Below are 12,840 nucleotides of genomic sequence, written 5' to 3'. Positions count from 1 at the left end.
GCTACACTGTGGGGGGAGGAGGGGATGTAGGGATGGCTACACGGTGGGGGAAGGAGGGGATGTAGGGATGGCTACACGGTGGGGGGAGGAGGGGATGTAGGGATGGCTACACGGTGGGCCAAGGAGGGGATGTAGGGATGGCTACACGGTGGGCCAAGGAGGGGATGTAGGGATGGCTACACGGTGGGGGGAGGAGGGGATGTAGGGATGGCTACACGGTGGGGGGAGGAGGGGATGTAGGGATGGCTACACGGTGGGGGAGGAGGGGATGTAGGGATGGCTACACGGTGGGGGAGGAGGGGATGTAGGGATGGCTACACGGTGGGCGAAGGAGGGGATGTAGGGATGGCTACACGGTGGGGGGAGGAGGGGATGTAGGGATGGCTACACGGTGGGCGAAGGAGGGGATGTAGGGATGGCTACACGGTGGGGCAAGGAGGGGATGTAGGGATGGCTACACGGTGGGGGGAGGAGGGGATGTAGGGATGGCTACACGGTGGGGGGAGGAGGGGATGTAGGGATGGCTACACGGTGGGGGGAGGAGGGGATGTAGGGATGGCTACACGGTGGGGAAGGAGGGGATGTAGGGATGGCTACACGGTGGGGGAAGGAGGGGATGTAGGGATGGCTACACGGTGGGGGGGAGGAGGGGATGTAGGGATGGCTACACGGTGGGGGAGGAGGGGATGTAGGGATGGCTACACGGTGGGGGAGGAGGGGATGTAGGGATGGCTACACGGTGGGGGGAAGGAGGGGATGTAGGGATGGCTACACGGTGGGGGAGGAGGGGATGTAGGGATGGCTACACGGTGGGGCAAGGAGGGGATGTAGGGATGGCTACACGGTGGGGGAGGAGGGGATGTAGGGATGGCTACACGGTGGGGGAGGAGGGGATGTAGGGATGGCTACACGGTGGGGGGGAGGAGGGGATGTAGGGATGGCTACACGGTGGGGGGGAGGAGGGGATGTAGGGATGGCTACACGGTGGGGGAGGAGGGGATGTAGGGATGGCTACACGGTGGGGGGAGGAGGGGATGTAGGGATGGCTACACGGTGGGGGAAGGAGGGGATGTAGGGATGGCTACACGGTGGGGGAAGGAGGGGATGTAGGGATGGCTACACGGTGGGGGAAGGAGGGGATGTAGGGATGGCTACACGGTGGGGGAGGAGGGGATGTAGGGATGGCTACACGGTGGGGGAAGGAGGGGATGTAGGGATGGCTACACGGTGGGGGGAGGAGGGGATGTAGGGATGGCTACACGGTGGGCAAGGAGGGGATGTAGGGATGGCTACACGGTGGGGGAAGGAGGGGATGTAGGGATGGCTACACGGTGGGGCAAGGAGGGGATGTAGGGATGGCTACACGGTGGGGGGAGGAGGGGATGTAGGGATGGCTACACGGTGGGGGAAGGAGGGGATGTAGGGATGGCTACACGGTGGGCAAGGAGGGGATGTAGGGATGGCTACACGGTGGGGCAAGGAGGGGATGTAGGGATGGCTACACGGTGGGCGAAGGAGGGGATGTAGGGATGGCTACACGGTGGGGGAAGGAGGGGATGTAGGGATGGCTACACGGTGGGGGAAGGAGGGGATGTAGGGATGGCTACACGGTGGGGGAAGGAGGGGATGTAGGGATGGCTACACGGTGGGCCAAGGAGGGGATGTAGGGATGGCTACACGGTGGGGGAGGAGGGGATGTAGGGATGGCTACACGGTGGGGGGAGGAGGGGATGTAGGGATGGCTACACGGTGGGGGGGAGGAGGGGATGTAGGGATGGCTACACGGTGGGGGAGGAGGGGATGTAGGGATGGCTACACGGTGGGGGAAGGGGGGATGTAGGGATGGCTACACGGTGGGGGAGGAGGGGATGTAGGGATGGCTACACGGTGGGCCAAGGAGGGGATGTAGGGATGGCTACACGGTGGGGGGAGGAGGGGATGTAGGGATGGCTACACGGTGGGGGAAGGAGGGGATGTAGGGATGGCTACACGGTGGGGGAAGGAGGGGATGTAGGGATGGCTACACGGTGGGGGGGAGGAGGGGATGTAGGGATGGCTACACGGTGGGGGGAGGAGGGGATGTAGGGATGGCTACACGGTGGGGGGAGGAGGGGATGTAGGGATGGCTACACGGTGGGGGAAGGAGGGGATGTAGGGATGGCTACACGGTGGGGGAAGGGGCCTTTGGAGAGGCTCTGACTGACTGACATAAAACTGGACAAGACGCCTTATGAACATCCTGTCCTTCCCAGATTTGGTCACTATCTGTAGGACCGTATCCATCTAATGAAAAATGTTGGTCTTTGGGGAAGGTAGGTGGGTAGATACCAGATCGGCTAATAGTTGGCTTTGTAAGGTTTTAGGGGCACAAGGACGCAGTGACCCTTTAACACTCTCTGACAGGGGCCTTGTGTTCCTGCCCAGCCTTCACTGGACAGACAGTTGGAGTGGACCGCAGTTGGCCTGGTCAGTGACGCGTGGACAGACAGTTGGAGTGGACCGCAGTTGGCCTGGTCAGTGATGTGTGGACAGACAGTTGGAGTGGACCGCAGTTGGCCTGGTCAGTGATGTGTGGTCTAATAGGGTTTAACTTTTCTAACCTCCCTTCTGCCAGGGCCAGGGAGACCTGCTGCTACTTATATTGACCTGGTGTGTGTGTGTTTGTGTGTGTGTGTGTGTGTGTGTGTGTGTGTGTGTGTGTGTGTGTGTGTGTGTGTGTGTGTGTGTGTGTGTGTGTGTGTGTGTGTGTGTGTGGCCTGGTGGGTCATATCAGATGGGGAGGCCTGGTGGAGACCTGCTGCTCCTTATATTGGCCTGGTGGGTCATATCAGATGCTCAGAGCTCCAGCCTCCTGCCTACTCCTCCTGCTATCTCTTATAGTCGCCTGCTATCTCCTACAGCCTCCTGCTATCTCTTCCAAAATCCTGCGAATTCCTCCTGCTATATCCTCCTGGTATCTCCTTGTGCCATTTCCTCCTGCCTCCTGCTATCTCCTCCTGCTATCTCCTCAAGCCTCCTGATATCTCCTCCTTCTATCTCCTGCCTCCTGCTATTTCCTCCGGCCTCCTGCTATCTCCTGCCTCTTGCTATCTCCTCCTGCTATATCCTCCTGCCTCCTGCTATCTCATCCAGCCCCCTGCTATCCTCCAGCCTCCTGCTATTTACTCCAGCCTCCTGCTATCTCCTCCTGCAATTCCTCCTGCCTTCTGCTATCTCCTCTAGCCTCCTGCAATCTTTTCCTGCCTTCTGATTTCTCCTCCAGCCTCTTGCTATTTCATCATGCCATCTCCTCCTGCCTCTTACTATCTTCTCCTGCCTCCTGCATTTTCCTCCAGCCACTTGCTATATCCTCTTTTAATATCCTCCTGCTATCTTCTCCAGCCTCCTGCTATCTCCTCTATCCTCCTGCTACATCCTCCTGCCTCCTAAGTACTCCTGCGAACTTCTCCAGCCTTCTGAAATCTCCTCCAGCTTCTTGCGAACTCCTCCAGCCTCCTGCTTTTTCCACCTGCTATCTCCTCATCTGTCCACAGAACATTTTGCCAGTAGCGCTGTGCAACATCTAGGTGCTCTTTTGCGAACTTCAGACGGGCAGCAATGTTTTTTTGGACATCAGTGGCTTCTTCCGTGGTGTCTTCCCATGAACACCATTCTTGTTTAGTGTTATACGAATCGTAGACTCGTCAGAGATGTTAGCATGTTCCAGAGATTTCTGCAAGTCTCAAGCCTCCTGCTATCTTTTATAGCCTGCTATCTTTTATAGCCTCCTGCTTTTTCCTCCTGCTATCTCCGCCCGCCTCCTGCTATCTCCTCCAGACTCCTGATATCTCCTCCTGCTATATCCTCCAGCCACCTGCTTTTTCCTCCAGCCTCCTGCTATCTTTTCCAGCGTCCTGCTTTTCCTCCTGCTACTTCCTCCTGCTATCTCCTCCAGCCTCCTGCAATCTCTTCCAGCCTCCTGCTATCTCCTCCAGCCTCTTGCTATCTCTTCCAGCCTCCTGCTATATCCTCCTGCCTCCTGCTATCTCTTCCAGCCTCCTGCTATTTCCTCCAGCCATCTCCTCCTACTATCTCCTTCTGCTATCTCCTCCTGCTCCAGGCATTAAAGGAGCTTCCTCCTAAAGGAGGCCGTTTAATATTTGGACATTCGTCCCAAATGGCACCCTCTTCCCTTTATTTATTGATTTAACCTTTATTTAACCTGGTAGGCAAGTTGAGAACAAGTTCTCATTTACAACTGCGACCTGGCCAAGATAAAGCAAAGCAGTTCGACACATACAACAACACAGAGTTACACATGGAATAAAAAAACATACAGTCAATAATACAGTAGAAAAACAAGTCTATATACAGTCAGTGCAAATGAGGTGAGATAAGGGAGTTAAGGCAATAAATAGGCCGTGGTGGCAAAGTAATTACAATATAGCAATTAAACACTGGAATGGTAGGTGTGCAGTAGATGAATGTGCAAAGTAGAAAAACTGGGGTGCAAAGGAGCAAGATAAATAAATAAATACAGTAGGGGAAGAGGTAGTAGTTTGGGCTAAATTATAGATGGGCTATGTACAGGTGCAGTAATCTGTGAGCTGCTCTGACAGCTGATGCTTAAAGCTAGTGAGGGAGATAAGTGTTTCAAGTTTCAGTGATTTTTGTAGTTCGTTCCAGTCATTGGCAGCAGAGAACTCGAAGGAGAGGCGGCCAAAGGAGGAATTGGCTTTGGGGGTGACCAGTGACATATACCTGCTGGAGCGCGTGCTACGGGTGGGTGCTGCTATGGTGACCAGCGAACTGAGATAAGGCGGGGCTTTACCTAGCAGGGTCTTGTAGATGACCTGGAGCCAGTGGGTTTGGCGACGAGTATGAAGCGAGGGCCAGCCAACGAGAGCGTACAGGTCGGAGACACCTGAAACCCCACCTCTTTAAGGAATACCTGGGATAGGATAAAGTAATCCTTCTAAACCCCCCCCCCCTTAAAAGATTTAGATGCACTATTGTAAAGTGTTCCACTGGATATCATAAGGTGAATGCACCAATTTGTAAGTCGCTCTGGATAAGAGTGTCTGCTAAATGACTTAAAAATGTAAATGTAAATGTAAATGTCGCAGTGGTGGGTAGTATATGGGGCTTTGGTGACAAAACGGATGGCGCTGTGATAGACTGCATCCAATTTGTTGAGTAGAGTGTTGGAGGCTATTTTGTAAATGACATCGCCGAAGTCGAGGATCGGTAGGATGGTCAGTTTTACGAGGGTATGTTTGGCAGCATGAGTGAAGGATGCTTTGTTGCGAAATAGGAAGCCAATTCTAGATTTAATTTTGGATTGGAGATGTTTGATGTGAGTCTGGAAGGAGAGTTTACAGTCTAACCAGACACCTAGGTATTTGTAGTTGTCCACATATTCTAAGTCAGAACCGTCCAGAGTAGTGATGCTGGACGGGCGGGCAGGTGCGGGCAGCGATCGGTTGAAGAGCATGCATTTAGTTTTACTTGTATTTAAGAGCAGTTGGAGGCCACGGAAGGAGAGTTGTATGGCATTGAAGCTCGTCTGGAGGGTAGTTAACACAGTCTCCAAAGAAGGGCCAGAAGTATACAGAATGGTGTCGTCTGCGTAGAGGTGGATCAGAGAGTCACCAGCAGCAAGAGCGACATCATTGATATATACAAAGAAGAGAGTCGGCCCGAGGATTTAACCCTGTGGCACCCCCATAGAGACTGCCAGAGGCCCGGACAACAGGCCCTCCAATTTGACACACTGAACTCTATCAGAGAAGTAGTTGGTAAACCAGGCGAGGCAATCATTTGAGAAACCAAGGCTGTTGAGTCTGCCAATAAGGATGTGGTGATTGACAGAGCCGAAAGCCTTAGCCAGGTCGATGCACCCTCGACAACCACTGTGATTATAATTATTTGACCCAGCTGGTCATCTATGAACATTTGAACATCTTGGCCATGTTCTGTTATAATGTCCACCCGGCACAGCCAGACGAGGACTGGCCACCCCTCATAGCCTGGTTCCTCTCTAGGTTTCTTCCTAGGTTCCGGCCTTTCTAGGGAGTTTTTCCTAGCCACCGTGCTTCTACACCTGCATTGCTTGCTGCTTAACCAAGGCCCAGCTCTGGTCAAAAGTAGTGCACTATATAGGGAATAGGGTGTCAAAAGTAGCGCACTATATAAGGAATAGGGTACCAAAAGTAGTGCACTATATAAGGAATAGGGTGTCAAAAGTAGTGCACTATATAGGGAATAGGGTGTCAAAAGTAGTGCACTATATAGGGAATAGGGTGTCAAAAGTAGTGCACTATATAGGGAATAGGGTGTCAAAAGTAGTGCACTATATAGGGAATAGGGTGTCAAAAGTAGTGCACTATATAGGGAATAGGGTGTCATTAGGGACGTAAACACTGTGTTGCTGGCCATGGGAGATCTGATGTTATTAAGACCCCCCCTCTGCTCTCTGTTACGGTGTCAGATGGGATGAATAAACAGAGAGGACCAGCGTCTGGCAGGTGTTACGAGGAGCTGGCAGGAAGTGACACGGAGGGGCTCCTAAAAGGAGGACTCACCCTCAGGTGGAGCCAGCAGGGAGAGACGCTTCAGCACCTTCAGTCACGACACACTCACACAGAGGCATGCAGACACACAGAAAAAAAAACACACACACACACACACACACACACACACACACACACACACACACACACACACACACACACACACACACACACACACACACACACACTGTCAGTTTACATGATGGAGAGCTGCATAAATAGCGTAACTCCTGGGCATAAGGAAACAGAGATGCTTCTCTGATTTCAGCTTGAGGTTTTGTTCCCCGCTACGACACTATGATCTGTTCTGAGATCTGTCAGATACAGCCAGACTCTGGGCTCTGAGACACACACCGTTTCCTGGAAACCATTGTCCGGGGTCCTGCCCGTCCGGGGTCCTGCCCGTCCGGAGTCCGGGGTCATGCCCGTCCGGGGTCCTGCCCGTCCAGGGTCATACCTGCTATAACCTCCAGTACAGGGACAGGTACGTTTCCCAGGGCTGTGTCACAACTTCTCCACAGAACAAAGCACAGAAAATGTGTCATCCTAAAGACAAGGAGTTGACGGTTAGTGTCTTTAAGGGTTTAGGAAGGTGACTGAATCCATTTATCATTGAACTCAAGGAAAAATATACTGGCGGAGGAAAAACCTCCCATTTCAGAAGAGGATATTGGTAAACAGCTGAGGGATTGGGGCCGGAGAAATGTAACCACTCTCAAATTCATAGTCAGGGCTGTGAATGTAAGGACCGGCCATTTATGATATCAAAAGTATAGTTTTAACCATGTTTTGAGGCTATACAGTGTTTGTTTACAAACATTGGAGTAAAACAGGCTTATATTTTGGGAATCTGATTGGGGAGGGGGAGGAATTTATACGAATATATTATTGAAGAATCAATGGGTACAAATCATACATGTATTACTCCAAAACAAACTGCAGACTGCCCCTTTAACTGTATGTATTGTTCGTATTCTAGAACTACATTATCTGCAGATAATGTATAACAACTGGAAAACTGTCCCCAATCTGTACGCTATATAGTGTAGTTACTGTGTACAACAAGTTGCACCCCGAGATCATCATGTCTGACAGAAGGGAAACTGGGAGGTGGTGAGACAAAATGGCTGTTTTTTTTTTTTTGCCACTGCGTCGTCAGGGAGAAAGTGGGGAAGAAGAAGAAGAAGAAGAAATGTTAATATGACTTCCATCTTGGAGAGAAGAAGAGAGAGGAGACGGGGGGAAAGAAAGGTACAAAGCAGCCTCCTGGGTTCTCACTTGAGGGACCACTCACCCAGGTAATTAAGGAGCTTCAGGAGAGCACACAGGAAAAGTGGACGAAGAAGAAGAAGCCACAAAGAGAATGGCTGGAAGAAAATTACTTTTCCTGCCTTGTGCTTTTCTGGCTTTAAGGCTGCAACAAGAGATCGGCATCAGATGGTCCTTCTTCAACAGGCTGCCTGAGGGGCGGGCTGCCTACCTGGGGGGCGGGCTGGGGGGGCACGAGGCATGGGGAACAAAACAGACCATTCAGTCTATCTCTCTCTCTGTCATGATTAAACTATTCATTAAGACAGTCTGTCTGTCTGTCTGCACTCCAGCCTACCTATCCCAGAGTTGTCTCATTATGAGGTACAGTGTTTAAACTGGTCAGTCAGTCAGTCAGTCAGTCAGTCAGTCAGTCAGTCAGTCAGTCAGTCAGTCAGTCAGTCAGTCAGTCAGTCAGTCAGTCAGTCAGTCAGTCAGTCAGTCTGTCTGTCTGTCTGTCTGTCTGTCTGTCTGTCTGTCTGTCTGTCTGTCTGTCTGTCTGTCTGTCTGTCTGTCTGTCTGTCTGTCTGTCTGTCTGTCTGTCTGTCTGTCTGTCTGTCTGTCTGCACTCCGACCTACCTATCCCAGTGTTGTCTCATTATGAGGTACAGTGTTTAAACTGGTCATTAAGACAGTCAGTCAGTCTGTCTGTCTGTCTGTCTGATCTCCGACCTACCTATCCCAGTGTTGTCTCATTATGAGGTACAGTGTTTAAACTGGTCATTAAGACAGTCAGTCTGTCTGTCTGTCTGTCTGATCTCCGACCTACCTATCCCAGTGTTGTCTCATTATGAGGTACAGTGTTTAAACTGGTCATTAAGACAGTCAGTGTCTGTCTGTCTGTCTGATCTCCGACCTACCTATCCCAGAGTTGTCTCATTATGAGGTACAGTGTTTAAACTGGTCATTAAGACAGTCAGTCTGTCTGTCTGTCTGTCTGATCTCCGACCTACCTATCCCAGTGTTGTCTCATTATGAGGTACAGTGTTTAAACTGGTCATTAAGACAGTCAGTCTGTCTGTCTGTCTGTCTGATCTCCAACCTACCTATCCCAGAGTTGTCTCATTATGAGGTACAGTGCTGCTCACTCCAAAGTGTTAAAAGGACGAAGCTGGGGAGGAGGAAGAGGAGGGAGATGAAGATGTTGTTTGAATGGGACTTCATATAGAATCCAGGAAGAGCACTAAACGGCTCCACAGAGAACATCTTCACCTTTCTCTTCTCTCTTCTCTCCAGGAGTATACTTCTTTTGGCTTCTTCATTTTGGCGAACCACTGAGTGCTTGAATTCAGTTAATTACAAGAAAGAAAACTTTGTACCTGTTGAAAAGATCCCCTTTTTGGTTCGTTGGCTTGTTAATGCCAACAAAGGCGAGATACAGCGGATGGCCGGAGAGAAAACCATACAGAGCTTTTCAGAGAGATACATCTCTAATAAGAATGCTGAGATGAGAGTTCCTCTGAAAGCAGGCATGTGAAAGGAAGAAAAAAAAAACCTATTTAACTTTTCTCATCCATAATTACTGTACATATCATGAAGAATAGGCTGACAGCCTTTCCTTTATCACAGAGACAAATTATCAACATCTCCATCTCCCATAGATAAAATAAAGATTGATGGATACCTTTTTAATGTAAAGTCAAGAGTAATTCGTTTTTTGGAACCTTTCAGAAGTAACTGTGGGTGAGTGTGTGTCAGAGTCCACTAGTTGACTTGACAGTGGCTCTCTTTCTATGTGACTCTATAGCCTAGCTCTGTGACTCTACAGCCTAGCTCTGTGACTCTACAGCCTAGCTCTGTGGCTCTACAGCCTAGCTCTGTGACTCTACAGCCTAGCTCTGTGACTCTACAGCCTAGCTCTGTGACTCTACAGCCTAGCTCTGTGGCTCTACAGCCTAGCTCTGTGGCTCTACAGCCTAGCTCTGTGACTCTACAGCCTAGCTCTGTGGCTCTACAGCCTAGCTCTGTGGCTCTACAGCCTAGCTCTGTGGCTCTACAGCCTAGCTCTGTGGCTCTACAGCCTAGCTCTGTGGCTCTACAGCCTAGCTCTGTGACTCTACAGCCTAGCTCTGTGACTCTACAGCCTAGCTCTGTGGCTCTACAGCCTAGCTCTGTGACTCTACAGCCTAGCTCTGTGGCTCTACAGCCTAGCTCTGTGGCTCTACAGCCTAGCTCTGTGGCTCTATAGCCTAGTTCTGTGACTCTACAGCCTAGCTCTGTGACTCTATAGCCTAGCTCTGTGACTCTATAGCCTAGCTCTGTGGCTCTACAGCCTAGCTCTGTGGCTCTACAGCCTAGCTCTGTGGCTCTATAGCCTAGTTCTGTGACTCTACAGCCTAGCTCTGTGACTCTACAGCCTAGCTCTGTGGCTCTACAGCCTAGCTCTGTGACTCTACCGCCTAGCTCTGTGACTCTACCGCCTATCTCTGTGGCTCTACAGCCTATCTCTGTGACTCTACAGCCTATCTCTGTGGCTCTACAGCCTAGCTCTGTGACTCTACAGCCTAGCTCTGTGGCTCTACAGCCTAGCTCTGTGACTCTACAGCCTAGCTCTGTGGCTCTACCGCCTAGCTCTGTGGCTCTACAGCCTAGCTCTGTGACTCTATAGCCTAGCTCTGTGGCTCTACAGCCTAGCTCTGTGACTCTACCGCCTAGCTCTGTGACTCTACCGCCTAGCTCTGTGGCTCTACAGCCTAGCTCTGTGGCTCTACAGCCTAGCTCTGTGACTCTACCGCCTAGCTCTGTGGCTCTACAGCCTAGCTCTGTGGCTCTATAGCCTAGCTCTGTGGCTCTACAGCCTAGCTCTGTGACTCTATAGCCTAGCTCTGTGACTCTACAGCCTAGCTCTGTGACTCTACAGCCTATCTCTGTGGCTCTACAGCCTAGCTCTGTGGCTCTACAGCCTAGCTCTGTGGCTCTACCGCCTATCTCTGTGGCTCTACAGCCTAGCTCTGTGACTCTACAGCCTAGCTCTGTGGCTCTACAGCCTAGCTCTGTGGCTCTACAGCCTAGCTCTGTGGCTCTACAGCCTAGCTCTGTGGCTCTACAGCCTAGCTCTGTGGCTCTACAGCCTAGCTCTGTGGCTCTACAGCCTAGTTCTGTATTTGTATTTGTATTTATTATGGATCCCCATTAGTTCCTGCCAAGGCAGCAGCTACTCTTCCTGGGGTTTATTATGGATCCCCATTAGTTCCTGCCAAGGCAGCAGCTTCTCTTCCTGGGGTTTATTATGGATCCCCATTAGTTCCTGCCAAGACATCAGCTACTCTTCCTGAGGATTATTATGGATCCCCATTAGTTCCTGCCAAGGCAGCAGCTTCTCTTCCTGGGGTTTATTATGGATCCCCATTAGTTCCTGCCAAGGCAGCAGCTACTCTTCCTGGGGTTTATTATGGATCCCCATTAGTTCCTGCCAAGACATCAGCTACTCTTCCTGGGGTGTATTATGGATCCCCATTAGTTCCTGCCAAGGCAGCAGATACTCTTCCTGAGGTCCAGAAAAATTATGGCAGTTATACAATTTTAAAAATATTACAATACATTCATAACATCTTTCATAAAACATTAGGTTGTGCCCTCAGGCCACCACTCTACTACCACATATCTACAACACAAAATCCATGTGTACGTGAGTGTATAGTGGGTATGTTATCATGTGTTCGTATACATGTGTCTGTGCCTATGTTTGTGTTGCTTCACAGTCCCTGCTGTTCCATAAGGGGTATTTTTATCGGTTTTTACTTGATGTGGAATAGAGTTCCATGTAGTCATGGCTCTATGTAGTACTGTGCACCTCCCATAGTCTGTTCTGGACTTGGGGACTGTGAAGAGACCTCTGGTGGCATGTCTTGTGGGGTATGAATGGGGTGTCCGACCTGTGTGGTAGTCGTTTAAACAGGCAGCTCGGTGCTTTCATCATGTCAATACCTCTCATAAATAAAAGTAGTGATGAAGTCAATCTCTCCTCCACTTTGAGCCAGGAGAGATTGACATGTATATTATTAATATTAGCTCACTGTGTACATCCAAGGTCCAGCCGTGCTGCCCTGCTCTCAGCCAATTTTCATAAGTCCCTCTTTGTGGCACCTGACCACACGACTGAACAGTTTTGTCCAAGTGCGACAAAACTAGGGCCTGTAGGACCTGCCTCTCTGATAGTGTTGTTAAGAAGTCAGAGCAGCGCTTTATTATGGACAGACCTCTCCCCATCTTAGCTTCTGTTGTATCAGTATGTTTTGACCATGACAGTTTACAATCCAGGGTTACTCCAAGCAGTTTTCTCACCTCAATTTTCTCAATTTCCACATTATTCAATTCACAATTTAGTTGAGGTTTAGGCTTTAGTGAATGATTTGTCCCAAATACAATTATTTTAGTTTTTGTAATATTTAGGACTAACTTATTCCTTGCCACCCGTTCTGAAACTAACTTCAGCTCTTTGTTCAGTGTTGCAGTGATTTGAGTTTCTGTAGTAGCTGACGAATCTAGTGTTGAGTCATCTGCATACGTAGACACATTGGCTCAAAGCCAGTGGCATGTCGTTAGTAAAGATTGAAAAAAAGAAAGGGGCCTAGACAGCTGCCCTGGGGAATTCCTGATTCTACCTGGATATTGTTGGAGAGGCTTCCATTAAAGAACACCCTCTGTGTTCTGTTAGATAGGTAACTCTTTATCCACAATATAGCAGAGGGTGTAAAGCCATAACACATCCTTTTTTCCAGCAGCAGACTATGATCAATAATGTCAAAAGCTGCACTGAAGTCTAACAAAACAGCCCCAACATTCTTCTTATCATCATTTTCTCTCAGCCAATCATCAGTCATTTGTGTTAGTGCTGTGCTTGTTGAATGTATTTCCCTATAAGCATGCTGAAAGTCTGTTGTCAATTTGTTTACTGTAAAATAGCATCGTATCTGCTCAAACACAATTTTTTTCCAAAGGTTTACTAAGGGTTGGTAACAGGTCGATTTGTCGGCAATTT

This window comes from Salmo salar, chromosome ssa02 (assembly GCF_905237065.1).
Source record: "Salmo salar chromosome ssa02, Ssal_v3.1, whole genome shotgun sequence".
Classification (NCBI taxonomy): Eukaryota; Metazoa; Chordata; class Actinopteri; order Salmoniformes; family Salmonidae; genus Salmo; species Salmo salar.
The sequence above is the reverse complement of the archived record's forward strand: the minus strand, read 5'-3'. Positions refer to the sequence as shown.